Source organism: Phalacrocorax aristotelis, chromosome 2 (assembly GCF_949628215.1).
Source record: "Phalacrocorax aristotelis chromosome 2, bGulAri2.1, whole genome shotgun sequence".
Classification (NCBI taxonomy): domain Eukaryota; kingdom Metazoa; phylum Chordata; class Aves; order Suliformes; family Phalacrocoracidae; genus Phalacrocorax; species Phalacrocorax aristotelis.
Genome location: NC_134277.1, coordinates 60,818,218 through 60,842,933, shown reverse-complemented (window position 1 = coordinate 60,842,933; position 24,716 = coordinate 60,818,218). Strand labels below are relative to the sequence as shown.

Sequence of the window (24,716 nt, the reverse complement as noted above, 5' to 3'; positions counted from 1 at the left end):
AAGCAAAATATCAGCCCTCTGTGCTGAAAGGATAAAGCATAATAAATATTTAATCTTTGGCTTCCAAAGACAGAAAAGAGGAGCAAGTTTAATACAGTCACACACTTCAAAAGGCAAAATGAAATTCTTCTTGCCATACTCTTTCCTCCCTGTTTTTCCAGCTTGACTCCTCTAATTTACTTTATCCGGCTCTCATGTTGCTGTATTTCAGCAAGGCTGATCCAGAAAGTCAATAGATGCTCTGTATTCAAACAGCAACACTCAAAAAGGTTCCCAATCAGTTTTACTCCCTCAAAGTCTCTACTACCTGCACACTGAGCCAATTATCAGTTATTTACCCAAGATATGCAATATTGAATGAACCAATGCCATACGACACAAGCACAAAAAAATATTTTCAAAAAACTAAAACAGAAGCACATTAAACACTACCTTTGTCCAAACACAAGCTGTTTGCTTGTTCTTATACTATTTTAAAAACAACTTAAGATATTGGATGCTGGTTTATACTCTAGCTCACATAAATTTCAAAATTGCTGAACTATTACCATATCAAAGTATTTGGCAAGCGTTTGCCTTACAATAAGCATTCAAAGGCACATCTATTGTTTTCAGTGTTAGGCTTGATTCAAAACATACTAAAAAATAAACCAAACCCCTCTCTTAACCAATTTATTATTCATATATCCTCTTTCACCAAACATGGACAGTTTCATAGATTGGATCATTTGCAGCGTCCTTCCTACAAACAAGGCTTAAGATTCTTCTTGACGTCATGCAGACACACACCTTTTGAAAAGGCATGTAAATGCACAGTACAGAGCTGAGAACAATATACTTCCCCCTCCACTGCTAGTTAGCCTGTAGGACACAATCCGCCTGATTAATCAGATATTAATCCCCGCGCCAGGGAGGGGTACAGAGACACTTTAAAATTCTCTTTGCTTCCACGTTTTACTCCTTTGCCTTTATGACGTATAAGCTATTTGTTGGAAATTTTTTTCCAGGTTAAAATATATCTCTTGAATCTTTAAGGATGAAACCTCCATTCTGGATTTATGTTTGATTGAGTGGAAAGAGACAAGAGAAATAGATTTATTTTGTCCCTATAATCACTTGCGCTCACAATTTATGATTTCAAAGACACTGGAATAATCTCCCCAGGGAAGTAGTTGACTTGGCCACATTGGACACTTTCAAGAGTCGTCTGGAGAGGGTGCTGGGCCACCTTGTCTAGACTATGCTCTTCCTAGAAACGTTGGACTAGATGATCCCTGAGGTCCCTTCCAACCTGTGATTCTGTGAATTCATATGAAGGTTATATCCATGTACCTGCAAATTAATTACTTTGTGTTTACCTGACTTCAGTTGAGGTTACCATTATAAGCTCAAAAATCTAATGTAACATAACTTAGTTGAGCCATGGCCCTGTATGCTACATTTTATAGCACTGACATTTCTGTCCAGAAGTACTTTAGGTCACTAACTTATAAACTAGGCAGTTTATGCATGTAAAGTGACCCAATCTTTAAAGCAAGACTAGGAGCAAGTGTAACGTCCTTAGCACTTTACATGCTGCAAATGTGTAATTAATCAAAATCTGGAGAATCTGCCTATAGCAGACACTTCCACTGTGCCCCACCAAAATGAAACCACAACTACCGTAAAAAATGGTTATTCCAGAAATCATATCAGTACCAGGAGAGAAATGTTAGAACCTTCTCTCCCTTTTCAACATCAAGGATATTTGAGACAAACTATGCAAATTACAACGTTCAGTTCCTCTGTATTATTACAAAATACTGAGTTATATGTTGTGTGAAAAGCTTTAGCTCATCTTATTTTCAGGAGAGTTAAATTCAGTTCATCTCATTATGAGAAAAAGGTGGATATATACATGCATACACTCCTCCATTCCAAATCGTCTTCGGGTGGTAAAAGCATTCTGTGTAGCAGTTTTTTTTAAAAAAAAAAAAAAAGTGGCTAACAAGTAGAGTAGAAGCAAGTAGGCTCAATTTGCCAGTAGCTTAATACCAAGTTGTGCAAATTCAGTGTAAAGTTTGAGCAGTTGCTCCTTTACCTTCTGAGGATGCCCGCATTCAGGGCTTCACTGTTCTTCCCACACCTGCTCCTCTATGTGTTTCAGCTCTGACCAATGACATACTGAAAGCACTTTAAGCAATACACCCCCTACTTTACTTCATACGCCACTGATACATTTGCCAGCTCAAAAAAATAAAACAAAAGTCTGGATATGCTCTTCAAAGCTAGAAAGACACTTAAATTCACCTTTCTTTTCAAATTTAAACAGAATATATGGAAGTAACTTGTAACTGCAGTTTTTACACTTTTCTTACTTAGATTATGCATAATCATGTTCACTAAAAGCCTTTTTTAACTGACATGGTTTTAAGCTGGATGCCTGATTACAATAATTTTTCCCAAACATAAATTACTTCCTCTGAGGAGCACCAAGCAAGTTTGAGTGTACCACTTTTTCACTTCTCTTTGCCTATGCTTTCATTAGTTCTTTAACATTCTTCATTTACTACTTGATTTCAGCTTTACCCTTGTCTTCCTTGAGCAAACAGTTCCTGCAACTTTTGACAGAGATCTCCTTACAGTAATGCAATAGCTTACACAAACCAAACAAAAACGCATATACATGATGTCTAATAAACAGAGGCTAGGTCTAGACTAGATGAGGTTTACTGATTACACAAGCAAACTCTCCCTTCTGCTGAAGTAAACTTTGGTCAATATTAACAATCCTACCTGTCAACAAGAAAACTTTCATGGTAGTCTCACTGCATCAACAACTTTGCAAATAACGTAAGGGACTATATCCTTAACACGCCACTATACAGGTAGAACTTTTCAGGTCTTCTTTAGTCATCTTTACTTCACTTTTTTGCTATTCAAGTAATCCTTGTGTACAAAGTTTTTAGACTACTCCTAAACTGAATGCATTCTTTCTAACCTGAGGTCTCGGGTTTTCCTGTGCTACAAATAGAACGCAGCCCCTACAGTGTCTTTTAACTGAGCCTGCAGTGATAAGCTTCATAGCTTCTTAGAACACTGACTATGCTCAGCTCTTGCATCTTGGAAAAAGGAAGACTGCAGACTAGGAAAAGAGCAACACTGTGTGAAAAGAAAAATCAAGTCAAGATATGAGCAGACTGAAGAGGAGGAAGAACGGTCTAAACAAGCCTTGAGTATTCCCTCTGACTTTAGCCTTATATAGATACAACCTGCATTAAAAAACCCAAGAACAAAAACCAAGTAAGCCTTCAAGGACAACATGTATGATGATGCATTTCTTGAATCAGCCAAGAAGATGCAGAAAAGAAAAATGAGGGAGGACATGCCATGAAAACACAATACTAGATACCCAGCATGCCAAGCGGAAGATAGAACAATACACCTTGTTTTTCTCAGAAAGACAGGAAAGGGGAAAAAAAAAGAAATGTGGCAATGGGGCATCATATCAAATGCAATTAAGCAAGAACAAACACAGAAGACTCTGACAACTCTGAAATATCCTGGGCAAGATGAGACCCTAATGATCCCTCAAGTACAATTCTCACATGTAAGTGCTTTCCTAAAAGCTCTTCCCAGCCATCAAAACTTTAACTAAAACCAACTTAAGCTAAAAACACCATGATCCTACTGATCTTCGTTAAGAAAATCTTGGTACGGTCTTCCAGTCCACTGCAGACACAGCACGACCTCTGCCACAACCTGCAGGGCAAGCCTCTGAACCCCAACACAAATCCCCCTCCATTATAACAGCACTTAGTGCACCACAACATACACTCTCATACTGACCTGTTAGACACAAACAGGAATTTTAACCTGTAATAATGTTTCCACACAAAGTTTTCCCATGCTCTTGGAAGGTGGCGATTCTATCAGTAACTTTAAAAAGTACTAATGTTAACAAGCGTAAAACAACTCTGGCTCAAATCTCTTCCCAACAGCTTGCTAGTTTCACAGCTTCTTCCATCTTGTTTCCTTTGGAAGAGCTCAACTGATCAAGGCAATGCAGTTTGCCACTTCATAATATTTATTTATAAATTGGTCACAGTGATTCTTCTTGTAAACAGACTGACATTTTTAGATGTTCAAATATACCACAAGAGTATGGCTTAAATACTGAAGAGCTTCCTCCTATATTCACCTTCATGCTAACGCTTCATTCAGAACTGGTAAGGATTGCAGCTATCACATAGTAAAAACAGTCTGCAAATCAAAGACTGACTGTTGCAGTTACATTAATTTCGTGCGTGACAAAATCACTACCCTGTGAAAACTGCCCCTTTTTTGGTTTTTTTTTTTTAAATCAGGTCTACATGAAGTGCAGATATATCTGCTAGTGATCTAGATTCCTACAACGGTATAGTATAAACACTATAAGCAGTTCCTAGTGCTGCAAACACGTTAAGCAATGAACAGTACAGACATATCTAATTCCACATGCCTAGATGTTCATAAGGTGAACTTACTTCCACGGCCAGCAAGAAAAAGAAAGAGAACTTTCTCAATAAAGCCTAGAAAGGAATTCACAAAAGATTTTTCTGGTTCAAATCTCAACTGTAACAAACCTAACTCACAGCAAAGAATTTATACCTCAATAGTTAGTTCCATATAAATTCAGTATCATTTTCAGAAACTTTTTTAGTCAGTTTTGACATCTAATGACTGCAAAAGGCATGCCTGGTACAGAAGTGAGAGAGTTTATCTTTATTTTGCAAAAGTTAAAATTGATAAGCATCCCTAACAGCCACACTTAGATCCTGCTTCTTGTTGATTTAGCTTGCACCGTTAAGTTTTAAAGCTAAGCCTGCGTTAGAATCTAAGAAAAATCAATTTAATTAATTTACTTAAGCATATACATTTTTGTTTTATACTACTCCTATCAGTGATGGCATTCTAGCAAAGGCACATTTTCAGTCATAACAAAGCTTTTCCAAAGTTATCTCTGAAAAAAAGCACAGTAAGAGAACAGTCTGTTTTCTTAAGAAAATGCAGAAATTTTTAAAAAGTGTTTTCAAGCATACAGTGAAAAGTTTCTCCTTTGGCTACCCAGAAGCAAGCAGAATGTTTGCCCATTACATTATTACCATGAAAAGTAAGATGGAAAGACTAGCAGCTAACAAAGCAAGAATTACTTCCCATGACCCTCTTTTTTTCCCTGCAATTCAGCCCTCCAAATTTTACACAAAACTTCCAGATGACAGTCTCCACTGCTCTGGAACTAGAAGAGCTTGCATATTTACATAGGAAATTAAGTTTAAATTACAAAGCAAACCAGGGTGAACTAAGGTCACACCAGCAGCCTTACTTCTGAACTCTAATCCACATTAAGATATTGTCCAACCTTAAACACACAGAGCAACAAGTTACATCACATGCAAATTAAAAATACAAACAAGAAGTTTCTGAGTTCAGCTATGGCTGAAATTGCATTCCTAATAATCCAAATTCTTGTAGCTCCCTGCTTTAAATTTTAAAAATTAACTTTTGTCTAACTTTTATATTAATGAATTGAATACTGGGGGGTTTGCTACTGGGACCCAGATGTATCTCCATGAAAAAGGGAGATGACAAGCATGTCTGTATCTTCAGAAGATCAGTACATTACCAGAGCAGAGTGAGAAGCTGCCTACACTGCAAAAAAACTTTCAACCATCATGATCCTCACCATCCTATGTGTGAATAAAAAGCTTCCATTTCTCCTTCTGAGTAACACCAAGACTGAGACATATAGCAACATTAACTAGAGCAAATATAATGAACCGCAAAGACAAGGAACATTTTATATCACCTTAGGTACTTCTAATTTAAAGAAAAACAGAAGTCATTGGTATTGAACTGATACTCGAATCTAGTGCATAACTACAAAGACCTCAGAGAAAATTTATTTGATCCTTTATTCTTAGTACTGTTGTCAAGCAATGCTTCATTTCTGCTAGACCAATGTACAGCAGCAAAACATTCCAACTCCAAAACCAGAATAATCAAAAGGGGAAGGAAGGGAGATGATGTTGATTTTTCCTGAGTTTTTGGAAGCACATCACAAAGTAAATCTGTTTAATCAAGAATCGCAGAACCATAGAATGGTTTGGGCTGGAAGGGACCTTTAAAGATCTTCTAGTCCAACCTCCCTGCCCTGGCCAGGGACATCCTGCACTAGATCACGTTGCTCAAAGCCCCATCCAACCTGACCTTGAACACTTCCAATGATGGGACATCCACAGCTTCTCTGGGCAACCTGTTCCAGTGTCTCACCACCTTTAGCATAAAAATTTTTTTCTAATGTCCAATCTAAATCTACCCTCTTCCAGTTTAAAGCCATTGCCTCTTGTCCTGTCACTATAGGCCTTGGTAAAAAGTCTTTCCGTCTTTCTTGTAATTCCCCTTCATATATTGAAAGGCTGCATTAATGTCTCCCTGGAGCCTTCTCTTCTCCAGGCTGAACAACCTCAACTCTCTCAGCCCTTCTTCATAGAAGTGTTCCAGCCCTCTGACCATTTCTATGGCTCTCCTCTGGACCCACTCCAACAGGTTCCATGTCTGTCTTGTGCTGGGGACCACAGAAGTGGATGCAGCCCTCCAGGTGGGGTCTCACCAGAGCAGAATAGAGGGTGAGCATCACCTCCCTTGACCTGCTGGTCATGCTTCTTTTTACAAGACCAAGATACAATTGCAAAGAAGGTATGGCAATCTTGAGGATAAAGTAACTCTGGCAAAAATTTACATATGACTCTCTACCAGTTTCCTGAAATGCAAAATGGAATTAATATTTTCCTATTTTCACAGTAGTCTTAATTTTTTCAAGTTTCACAGATGAAAAGGAATTTGAAAACACATTACATTAAAAGAAAAAAAGAATATTTTACTTTGACCTGTATCATTTACAAGAGGAGGTGAAATAGCAACATGACAGTTCACTACTGTGGCACCACAGGTTCTCTGGGTAAAAAGAAAATTGTCAGAAATTACCCACTGGGACATGCATTATTTCCTAACAGTGCTCTTCCCAGCAGCTGTACTGCAACCATTCCCTGATTAAACCTCATAACTATCGATGCTGGATAATGCAACGAGTGTTTAAATCTGACAGTGGTCCACCTCTGTAGTTATGTTATGTTAAAGGCTACAGGTTGTAGCACCACAGCATGGCACATCAGCTCAGGACAATTTTATTACAAAGTCATTTAGTCACGTCGATAACAGGTCTGAACTGCATTGTTGTAGAACCATCAACAGTCAATCCGTAGTTGTTCTTCCACTGATAAACCTACAACCTTTACAATAAAATAGTAAGTTACTTCTGTAGACAAGTTCAACAGCTTCTATAATTTTCCAACCATTATATTTTCTTGCCTTTTCCTTACTGAAAACTCTCCTTTAACAAGTAATGGAAACTCAATGGTCTCTGTAACAAATTTTAAAAATAGTTTAAGTTTGCACCCTTATATAGGTTACAACTTTTACCTAGGCCTCTAAACATTGGTTCCAACAACCATTTCTTTAGATGGTTGTATCTTGAAAAATACAGTAATTAAAAAGTTTTTATGAGTTTAGCCTTGCCAAAAACCAATGCTGGCACTCAAGTAGTCAGTTTAAAGCAAGTTCATGCATTCCTAAAGCACATGGAGAACTTCCAAGACCAAGCTTTCCACACTCTTCTTTCCTCCAAGCTCTCTGCAGCAGGAAGGCTATACTGACTGCAGGCTTCTGCGACTGCCTCTGCACACCCTCCTAGCATGCCCATCCAAGTGGGATGGTTACTGTTTTCCTCCTGATGCACAGAGACTGACCCTGTTGGACAGCATGGGAAGTACAACAGCATGGCTATGCTGTTGAACAGGAGCACTGGTCCAACCACCTTAATCTGATTCTGCCCTCAGCAAGTTAGAAAACCCCAGCTGAAAAGTGTAGTACACATCACATTGGTATCCACCTGTAAACACTGACAACCTCTTACTAGAACGACTCTGTCACTTCACATTCATGACACAAATTTTTCATGTTGAGAATGGTATAAATCCAAGTGGGAAATCTTTAAAGCTGTTTCACCCACTAGGATTTAATAAAAAAAAAAGGCAAAACCCCAAACAAACCTCAATGTCAAGAGAGAAGACTCCAGGTATACCCAATTCATGCAATCACTGACACCCAGGATGTGACTCATCATTAAGCTGGGCCCTACTAAAATAATTATTACTACACAAAACTAGGCACTACTTGAAAAACACACAGATTAAAAGCAGTACTCAGAGATCTTAACATATAAATTGTAAGAAAACATTTTTTAAGCTGAATGAGATAACTTTCTCAAAGGACTCAATGATGTTTTCAGAACAATACAGCTAGAATGTAAGACCTTACACTAAGAATAGCTAAATTCAAAAAGGCTACCCCCAAATCAGCGCCCAAATAAGGGTGTGCATCAATTTAACTTAAAGTATTTAAATTAAAACAACACAATTTTCTCATGCCAACAGTCTAAGTAACAGGCCCAAGTTATAAGGCAAGTTCAAACCAATATAAAAAAGGACTAAAGTGGAAGAAAAATCATTTAGTTAACCCAGTACACTGTTTTGTCAGCTGAGGAGCAGGATGCATATGTGTAATTTAGGTGTCGAAACTGTTCTCTATGTGATCCCTGGATAGGCAATGGAAAAAGTTTCCTCCAGAGGGGCAGTTCAGATCAGAAGCCAAGTTCAGTTGCTCTGAGCTGTTGCTGAGTTACTAGGATCTGCATGTACTCAGCTAAGAAAATAAGAAGCTGTTAACACTAGCTACTGAACCTGGATTCTAGAGTTAAATGTATAAATTACTCTGGAGATCAAATGTGTTCCCCACACCTCCATGGGACAAATTCATCCAGTTTCAATTGCACCTCAAATACATAGTGATGATGATATGATTGTGAAATGTAATCACTCTTAAGAACCAAAGCAACTAAAAAAAATGTAAAATAAGTTGGGAAACAACTAGTGAGAAACAGGAGAAGTTGCAAAGTAGGGGGAAAAGACTTCTTTCTAGCAGAGACACAAAGTGCCCATGCAACACTGACATCAATACACAACATTGCAGCAGTTCACTGTGAGCCTCTTTGGAGTAAAAACTATGTACCATGGCACCTACGAAGTATCTTACTACTTCTCCAAAGAGGATCCATCCCAAACACGCTCCATATCAACTAAGTACCAATTCACAATATGGTATTACACATGACATTTGGTCTCATTTAAGTTATATGGCCACTAGGTATTTCTGGTCCCTACGGACCACTTCTACTAGCCCTGTCAAAAGCGTTTCCAAGACAGACTTTTTTTTTTTCCCCAGACTAGCATCAGGGTATGTGTGTGTATTGGGGGGAGGTATATGATTATATATGAACACATATACTGGCAGAAAGGTTGTTGAGGAAGTCAGTAACGAAACAATGGAAAACAAAATAAGGTAAAGCAAGTAATCTGTATCCTCTTAGTACTGACTGACAAGTATACAGATAATCTAGGGTTAAATTCTCCTCAAAGGCACAGCTAGAGGATTTAAATACAAAGTGGGGGAGACAGCATGTGAGTCTACAAAGGAAAGGAGTATGTGGAGAGATCATCAGGTGAGATAACAAGGAAGGTTTTAATGACAGGAAAATAAGATCAGAAGGGCAAAAAAAAATGGCTAAGAAAATAGTTACTGGAAGAAAACTGAAAGGGTAAAGGTAATACGGGTGTAATGATGGTGACGGAATATAACATGAAGAGGAAATAAGAAGGATGGGAACAGGATCCCAGGAAAGATGCAGTTAGCTTTCAGTGGCAAAGTTACTGGGAAACAAATGAAGTGATTATTTGCAACAACATAAAACTGCAGGACTAGTCATATGGATTGAGGCAATAAAGTGCACAGACACATAAAAGGTTACAGGCTGCACCTTCTCTGGTAAGGCCACAACAGTAGGGGGCAACAAGGGGAAACCTGGTGCACAGTCCTTGATAGTGAGAGAAACCTGGAGAAGGTGACAAGGAGGAGCTGTGGGAAACATCCCCCAGCAGCCACGATGGCACTGGGGACACAGAGGAATTTTTTTAGGTCCAACCAAACAGCTCCTAGACAGACCTGAGTGTCACTAGGGCTCTGGGTGCAGCTGGTATACAAGAGAAGGAAGCAGTACAGAAAAGGACAGAGAGGAAAGATGGCAAATGAACACCCAAAACCAGTGCCCAGTGAGGTTATGGACAAAAGCTCACGGGGAGAAGAGAGCAGAGGCCGGGGACGAGCAGGGCCTGGGACTGCTGGGGGGGACAGTCCCGGGAGGCAGAGCGGGGCCGCGGGAGGACGGGCCCGAGGGGCTGGGCTCTAAGAGCCCGCGGAGCGGGAGGCAAAAGCAGGAGCAGCCACCGAGGCGGCCCCGGCCCGGCCACCCAGGGGCCGCGGTCATGGGGGAGGGGAGGGAGGCGGAAGGCAGGGTCGGGCCCGCACGGGGACAGCGGGCGGGAGGGAGCGGGCAGGCCGACTGCCGGCAGGTCTGGCGGGGCCGGGCAGCCGGGCGGCCAGTAGGTCGGGCTCCCGCGCCCCGAGGGGGTCGATGTATTCTGAATGCGCAGTTAGTGGCCTCCCCGCTCCGAGCCGGCCCGCGGCTCCTGGGGCCGGATCTGCGAGCAGGCCGGACAGCAGCTCCCGCCGCCTCCCCCGCTCCGGAGCCAGGTGCGCACCCGGGAGAAGAAAGGCGGGCGGCGGGCTGGGCCCAGCCTCCCCTTCCCCCGCTCCCGCTCCCCGCGGCGTGACTCAGTGCCGGGCCCTACTTCACCAGGCCCGTGCGGCCTCGGCCCCACGGGGCTGCCTCCTCGCGGGCCCGGCCCGGCCTCGCTGCGACACAACGCCGCGGCCTCCCCACACTCACCAGCATCGCGCGTCCCGCAGAGTCAGGCCGCGTCCGCCCGCCCCTTCCGCCTCCGCTAGGCCCGGATCTGCCACCGCCTCCCCCCAGCGCGGCCCAGAGAGCGCGGAGGCGCCGCCCCTCGTCGCCCGCTCCGCCCTGGCCTGGCCCGGCCCGGCCCACAGCGCGGAGGGGACCCGCGGCCTGGGGGAGGTGCGGTTCACTAGCGGGTCCTAGGGCTGTGGCTGCCCATGCTGGGAGGGACTGCCCGGTCTCTCTTCTCCCCTCCCCTGAGGGCGAGTGGGGGGCGCTGCGGAGACAAGCAGCCGGGGCGGCAGCGTCGCGTGGCCTCTCCCCACCCGCACCACCGGTGAGGCTGGAGGCGCTCGGGATGACCCGAGCCCGGCCGCCTCCTCCTTCCTCCTCCCAGAACAAAAGCTGGGGTAGGACGTGGCTGCCGGGGGTCCCGGCCGCTGGCGCCCGGCGGGGTTTAGCGGGGCGGGACGTCGCAGCCCCTACGGCGGAGCCTGTCCGGCGGCATGGGCCAGCCGGGGCCGGCCCACCGCCATCTGCTCGGCCGCCAGGCCCCTGCCCTGCCCGAGGCGTCACCGCCCCGGACCCCACCCCCCAAAGTTAGTCTAGTGCCGGAAGAGTTGTCGGACGTGTTTCAGGATGACACTATTAGACGTGATAAGTCCTTCATCCATATTTAAGCATCCGCTTTTGTATTTGTGAGAAACGTGGGTTTCCTGCCGCGTCCCGCACTTCCTGAGCTGCGCCATACTCGGCTCAGAGCCCGAGTGGATGGTACACCTGCGCATTAACAGTCTGTCCTTGTTGAGCAAGTGTTAAACCAAGCTGTGAGGATCTCTGAATTACTCACATCAGGAGTCATTACCTCGAGGTGAACGTTGCATTGAAAACTTTGATGGTGATGAAAGTGCAGCTGTCATAACATAGAAATTTTCTGTAATTGTGAATTTCAGGTTAATAAAGCAACTTGGAAAACATTGCAAAGAGAGCAGGGTAGAAATTGGAAGAAAGGAAGTTTTATTCAGCTGTGAGCTGTTTGGAAGATGTGTAAAGGTATTTGGTCTCTTTAACAGTATGAAATGGGTGATGCAAAATCAAAATGAAATTAAGATGGGTTTCAAAAAAGTCTTGTTTTGGAGTCAGTCCTGTCTTATTTATTCCTGAGGACTATGGAATTATATTCCTGGAGCTGTGCTGCAAAGGGAAAGAATGGGGTTTGCATATCCTTGGTATTGTGCTGTGCCAAGGTTCTCTGCACTGTAGTCCCACAAACCACACATTTTACCTGCTGAGGTTCTGGTCTGAATTATACCAGGAGACATTTAAAGCAACTCAAACGAAGTCATAAAAGTTCTTATCCTTTACATTAGTATACAGAGTTCAGGCTAGAAAATGCAGTAGCTTCATAAGAAAGGAAAGAGAAATGGGGAAGCAATAGAAAAACACGTTTCTGTGCTCTGCAAAATGCTTCGCTTGCATCCTGGCTCCACTAGCTGGACACCATTTTTGAAAATTGGCCTTCTCAAAGCTAATGGTCCTTAGTCATGTAAGTGCTTGAAAAATTATTTCCCTATATAGTAATGCCTTACTACAGCACAGCCTACTGACACAAGCAAAGTCATTGACACAGCTCTAGTAATGAAACAATGCTGGCTAAGCACCTGCGAATCACTGTCTGAGGAACTGGTTTCATGTGGAGCAGGGATACTGTCTCAGTTGGCTGGGTGGCATCACAACGGTTGTATTAATTTTGCCCATGTAGACATACTTTGCAAATACCATTCCTAGGCATGACTTAATTTCTAGCTTGCTAACGTACATGAATTGTACTAGAGGAGAGTTCGTGTTAGTCATGCTGGATGCTGCATCAGCATGGGCAGTTCTGCATGGTGTGTTAAAGACTGGGGAGAGTGAGGGCAAACAAAATAGTCTGTGGGAGACAGGAGCCAAATCCAGAGGAAGGTGGACTGATCATAACAAATAAGGACTGACTTTTCAGTCTTGGAAAGCAAGTTTTACTGCTGTATTTACAGCAGTTGTATTCTCACAGAGGTAAAGCGATCATTGTTTTAAAATCCTAAAACAAGGGGACAATAAAGCCATGGATGAGTGAGGAAAGTGGAGGAGAAACGACAAGGGAAGAAAATATGGGGAGAAGGAAGGTCTGAATCAGCACCATCCTGCACTAGACTGGGGTTTTTTTTTGCTTTTGTGATTAACTGTAGTACAAGCTTGAAATCTGACAGTTTGGAGTGTTAAAGGTTTGTTTCTTTTTTTTTTCCCTAGGGTTGCATTATGATTTGTGTATACTTTAAAAAAGGCAAGGCACGGTTCTCTGATTTTATTCATGGTGGTAGTAGCTCAGTTGGCACTCTGAAAAGGTAGGCCATGAAAAAATCCTCACTAGATGATTTAGACATGGTGGTTAACACCGCTTATTCATACATTCATTGGAAGAATTGCAGTGTCAGGATAAGTGGTCACAGAGAGAAAAGGGAGTTGAATGCCAAAATAAATATTATCAAATTACTCATAGCAGGATGGCTAATGCATTTTAAATTGTCCAATGGAATTGATGTACTTTGCATGAAAGTAGAGAAGCTTCCTTTAGAGACTGAGGCAGCCAGAATTTCAAGGACAAACTTAATGAGAGAAATCCACTCTGTTTTTACTGAAGTGAGTTTGCAGTGCTGCTGAGAGAGGCCTGTTCTGAAAGTAACTTGCAGGTTTCGCACTTGTTGCATCAGTAACAAATCAGCACACATCACGCAAGAAAATTATCATGGCAATGTTTCTTGTCGCTGCAAGTAGGAAGTTTTATTGGCAAAGAGGAAAAGCAGTGCTGCTAGTTTGTTAGTGCTGTCAGGAGGCTGGATGGATGGGGAGGAATACCTTCCGTGCTAGTTATATCTACAATGAAAACAGTAATTTTATCACCCTCTCAGTATGGCCAGGAGGACAGGCTAAGGGTAGATGATAACCAGATATTTTTGCCACATTCTTATTAAATATGAGTTCTGCTGTGCTGCCAGTGCGCCAAGGACTCAGGCTGGCAAAACAAAAAAAAGCAGAGAGAGAGGGGCAATATTGCAAAAGTGCTTAACCAAACAGCCTGACAAATCTGCTTTTTGGAATTTACTGACTCTGTAAGATATTCAAAAGTAGTGAACACAGTCAAGCACACCACATGATGATGTCTTACATAAACTACAGCCAGCTTGAATATAAAAAAATATTTCTTTGATTTGTTTAGAAAAACAAACAAACAAACAAAAAACCCCAAACACACCATTGTATTAGAGTCCAGCCTGTAAATAATAGTTTTGAATAACTAGATAAAGAAAATTCCTGTATGACAGTAGTTAGCCTGTATGCAAAGTTCTCTGAGTCGGCGAGAGTGTTACTACTGTTCATAGAGAATATATGATGAGAGGACAGATAACAGCAGAGAGGTCACTGCTAGACTTGTATCTGTCCTAAAAGTTAGTGTAAAGACTATGCTACAGAGATTCCCAAGCGTATTCACACTTTTTCATCAGTGGTGAGGTACTCAGTATTTTGAACTCCTTCAGGTATGCTCAGTGGGCTCACAAAATGAGAATGACTTCTGAAAGTCTCAATCAGAGACCTCTTCCAAAACTATTCTAGATAATAACATTTTGCACTACAACTTCTGTTCAAGTACAGGAGTTGTATATACACTGATTAATGTGCTTTTACTAACAAGTTATTTGATGGATTGTAGCAGAGTTTTAAAGTCACATCACAAAATGTAACTGAATGTAACTACCAAATGTTTTCAGTCCTCAATATGTTTAATGAATTTATATATGTGCTGGTTTTGGCTGAGAAGGGGTTAATTCTCCTTACTGTGGGGGTCGGCTACCTTTCCAGCTTCCCGCGCTCTGCCGCGTGGCGTGGCAGGGGGGGCTGGGAGGGGCAGGGCCATGGTGGGGACGGCTGACCCCGACTGGCCAATGGCAGGTTCATTCCATACCATGTGACACCATGGCCAATATATTGAGGGGGCGGCAGTGGCAGCGCGGAGGCGGCACGGAGGCGGGTCGGCGAGGGGCTGCGGTGCGTGCGGTTTGTTTCGGCGGTTCGTTCCCCCTCTCCCCTCCCTTCCCCCCTCCCCCGGGGCTTTGCGCCTCTCGTTGTTCTCCTTTACATTGCATTTCTACTGTTGTTTCTTTTAATTTTAATTATTAAACTGTTCTTATCCCAACCCACGAGCGTTACCCTTCTGATTCTCTCCCGCATCTACCGGTGGGGGAGGGAGCGAGCGACTGTGTGGGGCTGAGCTGCCGCTAAACCACAACAGTCATTTTGGCGCCCAACGTGGGGCTCAAGGGTTGGAGATAACAACAGCTGCTGGTCACAGCACCATGTTGTCCTTTTTGCAGTTGGTGTTAAAAATCGGTGTTGGTTTGTTGAGTCTGCTGTGTTCTGCTGTGATTAGTAACGTTTTGCCTACAAGATTTGTTATACAAACACTTGTTTTCAGCTCTATCTGGTATTTGGGGTTTTTGCTGAAACCGTTACTGTACTTCGGATACCACCTTGTTGAGGCAATTAGCAATTATACCTCCTCCTCTGAGAGATTTTATATGGAGGAAATACAGAATAATACCTTTGCAACTTTGTTCTATGATGTCTGTGCCTTTGTTACAACAACGTTTTTGTATCTTGAACATCCCTGGGTGGTTAAGGTGCACTTATTGTTAGTTTTTGGGCATGTTGTTTTGGTTTTGACTAAGCAACTTAAGAATATCACCCAGAAATCTGCCCCGAGGCTTGATAGTTACGAGTGGCAGGGCATGTGGGATAGCATGGGCAAATACCTAGGGCAGTGGGCACCCCCAGTGTTTTGGAGTTTCACCCCCGAACAAGTGCAGAATCCTAAAAAACTAGTAGAATATTTGGAGAAAGTATGTTGTTTCGCTGGGAACTCCAGAGAGACACAGATAACTGCAACATGCTGGGGTCTGGCCCATGCATACCGAGCCCTGCTCAACAGTATTCAGTGCCCCCAGGGGGAAGAGAATGTCTCTGGATTGAAATGCAAAGTGACTGGCACTGTAGACAATCCAGCCCTGACAACAGGCACTGCAGCCACTCAAACCCCCACAACAAGTACCTGAGCTAGCTCAGAAAATAAACCCGTGCCAGTATCAGTTGCCCCCATACACAAGACGAAATACTGGAAGCGGACATCAACTCGTTTAGAACGGGATGATGAGGAACCAGGGCCATCGCGGGGAGAGGAGGGAGAAGTAATAAATGAAATAGAGACCACCCGATCCCTGTCCTTAAGCGAGTTGCGAGATATGCGAAAAGATTATAGCCGTCGTTCAGGTGAGCACATTGCCACCTGGCTGCTCCGATGCTGGGATAATGGGGCCAGTAGCCTGGAACTAGAGGGAAAAGAAGCCAAACAATTGGGATCCCTTTCTGGGGAAGGGGGCGTTGACAAAGCAATTGGAAAAAAACCACAAGCCCTCAGCCTCTGGAGGCGACTCCTGTCTGGAGTGAAGGAAAGGTATCCCTTTAAAGAAGATGTTACATATCGCCCAGGAAAATGGACAACTATGGAGAAAGGCATCCAGTATCTCAGGGAATTAGCTGTGTTTGAGGTGATTTATGGTGACCTGGACGATCGACAGTCATCCAAAGATCCAGATGAAGCCGAGTGCACACAACCCATGTGGCGGAAGTTTGTACGGAGCGCACCATCTTCGCATGCAAACTCATTGGCAGTGATGTCCTGGAAAGATGACGAGACACCAACGGTGGCAGAGGTGATAGATAGACTCCGGGATTACGACACAAATATCTCTTCCTCGCTTGTCTCTGCTGTGGAGAAACTATCCCAAGAGGTCCAGCAACTCAAAGAAGATCTGTCCTACTCCCCACCTCGACAGAGCAGTGTCTCAGCGGTTAGGAATAAGCGTCCTTTGGCTCAAAGAAGGGGATACACACCACGGGCCACCCTATGGTTCTACCTGCGTGACCACGGAGAGGACATGATGAGGTGGGATGGCAAGCCTACTTCGACCCTACAGGCACGAGTACATGAACTGCAAGGAAGAACAGTCACTCAGGGAGGCTCTTCCAGGAAAGCTGCTGCTCCAGTGTCCAGCGAGCAAGTCCCCAGACAGAGGAGTAGAAGCGCAGATTTTATTTCTAAGTGTAATAGAGGGACTCCTGATTCACATTTACAGGAAGTGAGTTGTGACTGCCATGATCAGGACTAGAGGGGCCCTGCCTCCAGCCGGGTGGAGGAAAGGGATAACCGGGCTTACTGGACTGTGTGGATCCGATGGCCTGGCACATCCGACCCACAGGAGTATAAAGCTTTAGTGGACACCGGCGCACAGTGCACCTTAATGCCATCAAACTATATTGGGGCAGAACCCATCAGCATTGCTGGAGTGACAGGGGGATCTCAAAAGCTAACTGTATTGGAGGCCGAAGTGAGCCTAACTGGCAATGAGTGGCAGAAGCACCCCATTGTGACTGGCCCTGAGGCTCCGTGCATCCTTGGCATAGACTACCTCAGGAGAGGGTATTTCAAGGACCCAAAAGGTTACAAGTGGGCTTTTGGTGTAGCTGCCTTGGAGACGGAGGAAACTGAACAGCTGTCTACCTTGCCCGGTCTCTCAAAGGACCCTTCTGTGGTGGGGTTGCTGAGGGTCAAAGAACAACAGGTGCCAGTCGCCACCACAACAGTGCACCGGCGGCAATATCGCACCAACAGAGACTCTCTGATCCCCATCCATAAACTCATTCACCAACTGAGGAGCCAAGGAGTCATCAGTAAGACCCACTCACCCTTTAACAGTCCCATATAGCCAGTGCGGAAGTCTAATGGAGAGTGGAGACTAACAGTAGACTATCGTGGCCTGAATGAAGTCACTCCACCGTTGAGTGCTGCTGTGCCAGACATGCTAGAACTTCAATACGAACTGGAGTCAAAGGCGGCCAAGCGGTATGCCACAATTGATATTGCTAATGCATTCTTCTCAATCCCTCTGGCAGCAGAGTGCAGGCCACTGTTTGCTTTCACATGGAGGGGCGTCCAGTACACCTGGAATCGACTGCCCCAGGGGTGGAAACACAGTCCTACCATTTGCCATGGACTGATTCAGACTGTACTGGAACAGGGAGAAGCTCCAGAACACCTTCAATACATTGATGACATCATTGTGTGGGGCAACACAGCAGAAGAAGTTTTTGAGAAAGGAGAGAAAATAGTCCAAATCCTTCTGAAAGCTGGTTTTGCCATAAAACAAAGTAAGGTGAAGGGACCTGCACGAGAAATCCAGTTCTTAGGAATCAAATGGCAAGATGGTCGTCGTCAGATTCCAATGGATGTGATCAACAAAATAGCAGCCATGTCTCCACCAACTAGCAAAAAGGAAACACAAGCTTTCTTGGGCGTTGTGGGTTTTTGGAGAATGCATATTCCAAATTACAGTCTGATCATAAGCCCTCTCTATCAAGTGACCCGGAAAAAGAATGATTTCAAATGGGGCCCTGAGCAACGACAAGCCTTTGAACAGATTAAACGAGAAATAGTCCATGCAGTAGCTCTTGGGCCAGTCCGGGCAGGACAAGATGTAAAAAATGTGCTCTACACTGCAGCCGGGGAGAATGGCCCTACCTGGAGCCTCTGGCAGAAAGCACCAGGGGAGACCCGAGGTCGACCCCTAGGGTTTTGGAGTCGGGGATACAGAGGGTCTGAAGCCCGCTATACTCCAACTGAAAAAGAGATATTGGCAGCATATGAAGGGGTTCGAGCTGCTTCAGAAGTGGTTGGTACTGAAGCACAGTTGCTCCTGGCACCCCGACTGCCAGTGCTGGGCTGGATGTTCAAAGGAAACATGCCCTCTACGCACCATGCAACTGATGCTACGTGGAGTAAATGGGTTGCACTGATCACCCAGCGGGCTCGAGTAGGAAACCCCAGTCGCCCAGGAATCTTGGAAGTGATTATGGACTGGCCAGAAGGCAAAGATTTTGGATTATCACCAGAGGAGGAGGTGACACGTGCTGAAGAAGCCCCACTGTATAACAAACTGCCAGAAGATGAGAAGCAATATGCCCTGTTCACTGATGGGTCCTGTCGCCTTGTGGGAAAGCACCGGAGATGGAAGGCTGCTGTATGGAGTCCTACACAACAAGTAGCAGAAACTGCTGAAGGAGAAGGTGAATCGAGCCAGTTTGCAGAGGTAAAGGCCATCCAGCTGGCCTTAGACATCGCTGAACGGGAAAAGTGGCCAGTGCTCTATCTCTATACTGACTCCTGGATGGTGGCAAATGCCTTGTGGGGCTGGCTGCAGCAGTGGAAGCAAAGCAACTGGCAGCGCAGAGGCAAACCCATCTGGGCTGCCACATTGTGGCAAGATATTGCTGCCCGGGTAGAGAAACTGGTTGTAAAGGTACGGCATGTGGATGCTCACGTCCCCAAGAGTCGGGCCACTGAAGAACATCGAAACAACCAGCAGGTAGATCAGGCTGCCAAGATTGAAGTGGCTGAGGTGGATCTGGACTGGCAGCATAAGGGTGAACTATTTCTAGCTCGGTGGGCCCATGACACCTCAGGCCATCAAGGGAGAGATGCAACATACAGGTGGGCTCGTGATCGAGGGGTGGACTTGACCATGGATATTATTGCACAGGTTATCCACGAATGTGACACATGCGCGGCAATCAAGCAAGCGAAGCGGGTAAAGCCTCTGTGGTATGGGGGACGATGGCTGAAATATAAATATGGTGAGGCCTGGCAAATTGACTATATCACACTCCCACAGACCCGCCAAGGCAAGCGCCATGTGCTTACAATGGTAGAAACAACGACTGGCTGGCTGGAAACATATCCTGTCCCCCACGCCACTGCCCGGAACACTATCCTGGGTCTTGAGAAACAAGTCCTGTGGCGACATGGCACGCCAGAGAGAATTGAGTCAGACAACGGGATTCATTTCCAAAATAGCCTCATAGACACCTGGGCCAAAGAGCACGGCATTGAGTGGGTGTATCACATCCCCTATCACGCACCAGCCTCTGGGAAAATTGAAAGGTACAATGGACTGTTAAAAACTACACTGAGAGCAATGGGGGGTGGGACATTCAAGCACTGGGATACACATTTAGCAAAAGCCACGTGGTTAGTCAACACGAGGGGATCTGCCAGCCGAGCTGGCCCTGCCCAGTCAGAAATCCTACATACTGTGGAAGGGGATAGAGTCCCTGTAGTGCACACAAAAAGTATGCTGGGCAAAACAGTCTGGGTTCTTCCTGCCTCCGGCAAAGGCAAACCCATTCGTGGGATTGCTTTTGCTCGAGGACCTGGGTGCACTTGGTGGGTGATGCGGGAGGATGGAGAAATCCGATGTGTGCCTCAAGGGGATTTGATTTTGGGTGAAAACAGTCAATGAACTGAATGGCACAATGTGAACTGCTATATAATAAATACTGTGTGTCACCTCTGCGTTGTATCAATGATATCAGAGTACGAGCCTCCCAACCCACGGAAGATCAACTATGAAACAAGCCGTGCAGCAGTGATGGAACGATGACTGACTCGGTATGCAGCAACCCAACGCCACACACCATGTCTCCCACCCGGAAAGACTGGTACAACAGATGGAGCCCAGAGTCATGGACTGGGTGAACTCAATGGACATTTTAAAGGACATTTTACAGGGAAGGTCCATGAACTAAGGGAATGATGTCTGTGTATTCTGTTAAAGGATGGGAAGGGGAGGGGTGGTGGTTGGTACGGTTGTATTGTATCATGTGGGACCTGGGCATGGTGTAAATGGAATAAGGGGTGGAGAATGTTCTGGTTTTGGCTGAGAAGGGGTTAATTCTCCTCACTGTGGGGGTCGGCTACCTTTCCAGCTTCCCGCGCTCTGCTGCGTGGCGTGGCGGGGGGGGGCTGGGAGGGGCAGGGCCATGGTGGGGGCGGCTGACCCCGACTGGCCAATGGCAGGTTTATTCCATACCATGTGACACCATGGCCAATATATTGAGGGGGGGGCAGTGGCAGCGCGGAGGCGGCGCGGAGGCGGGTCGGCGGGCGGTGAGCGGCTGCGGTGCGTGCGGTTTGTTTCGGCGGTTCGTTCCCCCTCTCCCCTCCCTTCCCCCCTCCCCCGGGGCTTTGCGCCTCTCGTTGTTCTCCTTTACATTGCATTTCTACTGTTGTTTCTTTTAATTTTAATTATTAAACTGTTCTTATCCCAACCCACGAGCGTTACCCTTCTGATTCTCTCCCCCATCTACCGGTGGGGAGTGAGCGAGCAACTGTGTGGGGCTGAGCTGCCGCTAAACCACGACAGTATATGAAGTAGATCTCTGATATGCGCATCTGACTTTTCTTGAAGGTATGAGAACATTAACTAGTATTTTTTTCATCTAGGTTACTTAGTCCAATGCTTCTTATTTATAAGTATGCAACCAGTCAGTGGAAGCAATGAAGGGAGAACGCTTTTTACTTTCTACCAGGAGAATTCTTCAGATGCTGTGAGGACTAAGAAAACACTCATATTATTTGCTTTGGGCAATAATATAACAGAGCTGCAAAAATAAGTTATTAATGGATAATTTGGCCTTCAGAATACATCTAGATACAGAAAATCACCGGATATGTACAGCTTTAAGTAATCATCTTGTGCCGTGAAAGATCTGGGAAAATGGTATTCTGAGGGGAAGGCCTGTGAAACTAAAATGAATTTGTTAAATGGGATCTGCTAAATTTGAAAGAGGTTATCAAGATATACAAGGTAGGTGGAGAAGGGAAGGAGGGGATTTAGCAGGCTGCCAGTCTGAAAAGTTACTTGAGACCAGACTTAGCCAAAGCTGATGGCAGAGACTTTGCTGAGCATGTGAGTTGGACATGTGTGACCGGAGCATTCCCATTACACTTGGCAGTGCTAGCAGGTAGGAGACTGCAACTCTCCTCCCTAGCCTGATAGATCTTCCAGTAAATGTGGAAAAATTTTTGAGTGGTGTTTCCTAAACTCAGAGGGTTTGTTTTGTTTTGTTTTTCTGCAACCACATGCTGTATGGATACAGCCTGATAGAGTTAAGGATTTGATGATGTGAAGGTGGGCCTGCTAGCATCTGTTTTTAAGCCTGTGGGTTTTCATCAGATTTGATGCCAGTGTGTTACGGTATTTTCCTGCTTTGTGGAAAGGAACCCCCTGAGCACTAGGGTGGAGGTTATCACATGCCTGACTGGGAGACCCTCTCAGTGGTGTAACTGAAATACTCAGACCCCTAGGTAAAGAATTGCCATAGTCCAAAAGCAGTTTTATTTCTGCACAGGGGCAGGCAGCACCAACTTTAACTCACATACCTGAATCTGCCATGAGAAAGGGTGGATGTCCAGAAGCCTGTTTTGTGCTTTTGTGTTGGAAAACAAGTCGTAGTGAGCCAGCACATGTTCTTCACTGTCCTGCTTCCCTGAAAACTGATGAAGGCCCCTCAGAAATTTAGTAGAGCCAAATGCTATTAGACTTATTCTCAAATCCATTTTTTGGAGCCTGAAAGCCAAAATTTCACAGGTAATATTTTTACAAGGTATGGCTATAGCTAAGAAGTGCCCTCAGCTCTGGAATTTTTTGTATTATTGGGAAGCAAGCTGTAAATGAATATGATGGTTTTAAACTGAAGCAATCGTACTCATGTTGTGCACCTCTCACACACACAAAAATCTATTCCAAAGCATAGTGAGAATGCCTGAGTGAAAATAATGAGGTTCAGCAGCTTAAAACATTTTTCTACTGTCTTTGTCCTTAAAGAGATATTTCAAAGCTTTCTTTTGTGGTGTCATCATACTTACCACTAGAAGCCAATGAAAACTATTCCCTGTGAAATGGGACAAAGTTTTGCCCATTGCTTAACCTAACTGCTTTCTCAGAAGTCTTATTCTCTCTAGGCCCTCCAAGGGTTTTGTATTTGAATCTGGCATTAACCAATTCAAGGCAGAATGCTTTGAATTACCTCTTTTTTTATTAAATTCTTACTAGTCATCTTTTTTTCCAGGAGAAGGTCTGTGTGGATAATTGTTTTCAGGAATTGTTACAGATCATGGCAGATACAAATTTTCAGTTTTTTTCCAGCTGAAAGAACTCCCTGTGTCCATCTTTCCTTCCCTTTTCTGTCCTACTTCCACTCCTAATTCTTGTTTGTTTGACACAAAGCATTTCATTTGACCTGAAAGGAAAGTTTGTCTGTGAGTACTAGAAACTGAGTTCTGTTTTCTTTTCTATCAGAGTGAGAGCATTGTCCTGATCTTTTTCTTTCTCTAAGTGGATCTATAAATTTGCCTCACTTAGCAGGAGAATGTTCTTTCCATGTAGCACTAGGCTTTGGTTGTACTAGAAGGAGCCTTACTGTGCTTTGCAGAAGTGAAAAAGAGTGGGGAGCTATTATGCCATTCCACTGGGAGGTGGGACCTCCTGCCCATAGATTCAAATTTGCTAATAGTTTGAGATTACTAGGCTACAGCTGTCTTGTCTTTTCAGCTAATACATTTGCCAAAACCAGGAAGGATTGTAATGAGCGCTAAGAAAAGCAGTGTTATTGAAGACTGACGTAAGGAATACACACTGGCTGTGATCTTTATTATTCATGTTACCTCTCCAGAACCAGAAAATATCCTCCTCTTAAGTCTTTCAATTTCCATGCCTAATGTCACACAGAGGGTCTCAAAACAAAGCAAAATTGAGATTAAGTGCTTAAGTGATATCAGCTACTTCTGTGCGGGTTTGTTGGTCTTAATGAGTAGCATCAAATCTGCCAATTATTGGTCACTTTAACAGAACAGACTTAAAGAAGGAATGCAATCACTGCTAGTAACGCCTAGGTGTTCCTGTATGATACTCTACTGCAGTACTAATACTTGTATTTGGTAAAGGTTGTATGGCTGTATTGAACATATATTCCTTTTTCTGGCAGATCCATTTTCCTCAATGTTTTGGTCAAGAATGTTTGGCTAGGCTTCATAAGTGATGGTTCCCCATCTTAAGGCTTTGTTCCTGCTTTTGAGCTGAGTACAGTTTGCTCCCTACCTCTGAGAACCTCTGTTGCTTGAACTAGTAAGAGGTAGCAGGCATAGTTTTACCCTTACAGTTCTTTCTCGGGGGGGTTGCAAGCCAAGATACAGGAAATACAAAACAAAGTGTTTGGGAAAGGGATGTGTGGTTGAGTACAGTATTTGAACGTACTGCAAAGAGGCTGCCAATTTCTACAGCTTTTCTGTTGAGTGGAAAATCTGAGTTTCAGGATTGCCCATCGTTGCTAGTAAATTGGTCTTGGGCTCACTGTCTAACATGAATATTTGTATAAACTGAGAAGAGACATCACCTGTGCTTCCAAATTCAAAGGCGCCTGAAAGAATCTATCAGTGGCAAATGATGCTCCAGTGCTCTACTGCTTCTTGTGCTGTGAATGTTTGCCAGAAGGTGAAAAACAGTTTGCAGAGATCACATTGTTCTTCACAAAGAAGACCAACCTCTGCATGTGGAAGACAAGACAGTGCCAGATCCATATATTGAATAAAAAGGCAATCTAAGAATGCTGCATAAATACAGCAACCTTTGATTAATCTGGTGCTCCTTTTATAGCCACAGGCCAATGTTAATAGTGTCAAGCACTCTTGCTGGCTATATCACCAAGAATGGCACAGGAGAGTAGCTCTCCTCAAGACTTCTGATTTTGCTTTTCTCTGCCAGGTGTCTGTCACCTGAATGACTGATTGCTTCAGAGGTTTGCA

General features: G+C 44.3%; 1 protein-coding gene across 2 annotated transcripts in view; it reads right to left on the bottom strand.

The window, feature by feature from the left end:
• Positions 1–11,058, bottom strand: part of CUL1 (cullin 1) — a 54,232-nt gene extending 43,174 nt beyond the window's left edge. Inside the window, exon 1 of one of the 2 annotated variants that reach the window (XM_075083761.1) lies at positions 10,922–11,058. The gene's annotated coding sequence lies outside the window, so the exon portion shown is untranslated. The remainder of the gene's footprint in view (positions 1–10,921) is intronic. The other variant, XM_075083762.1, reaches the window with a different exon arrangement.
• Positions 11,059–24,716: the final 13,658 nt, after the last annotated feature.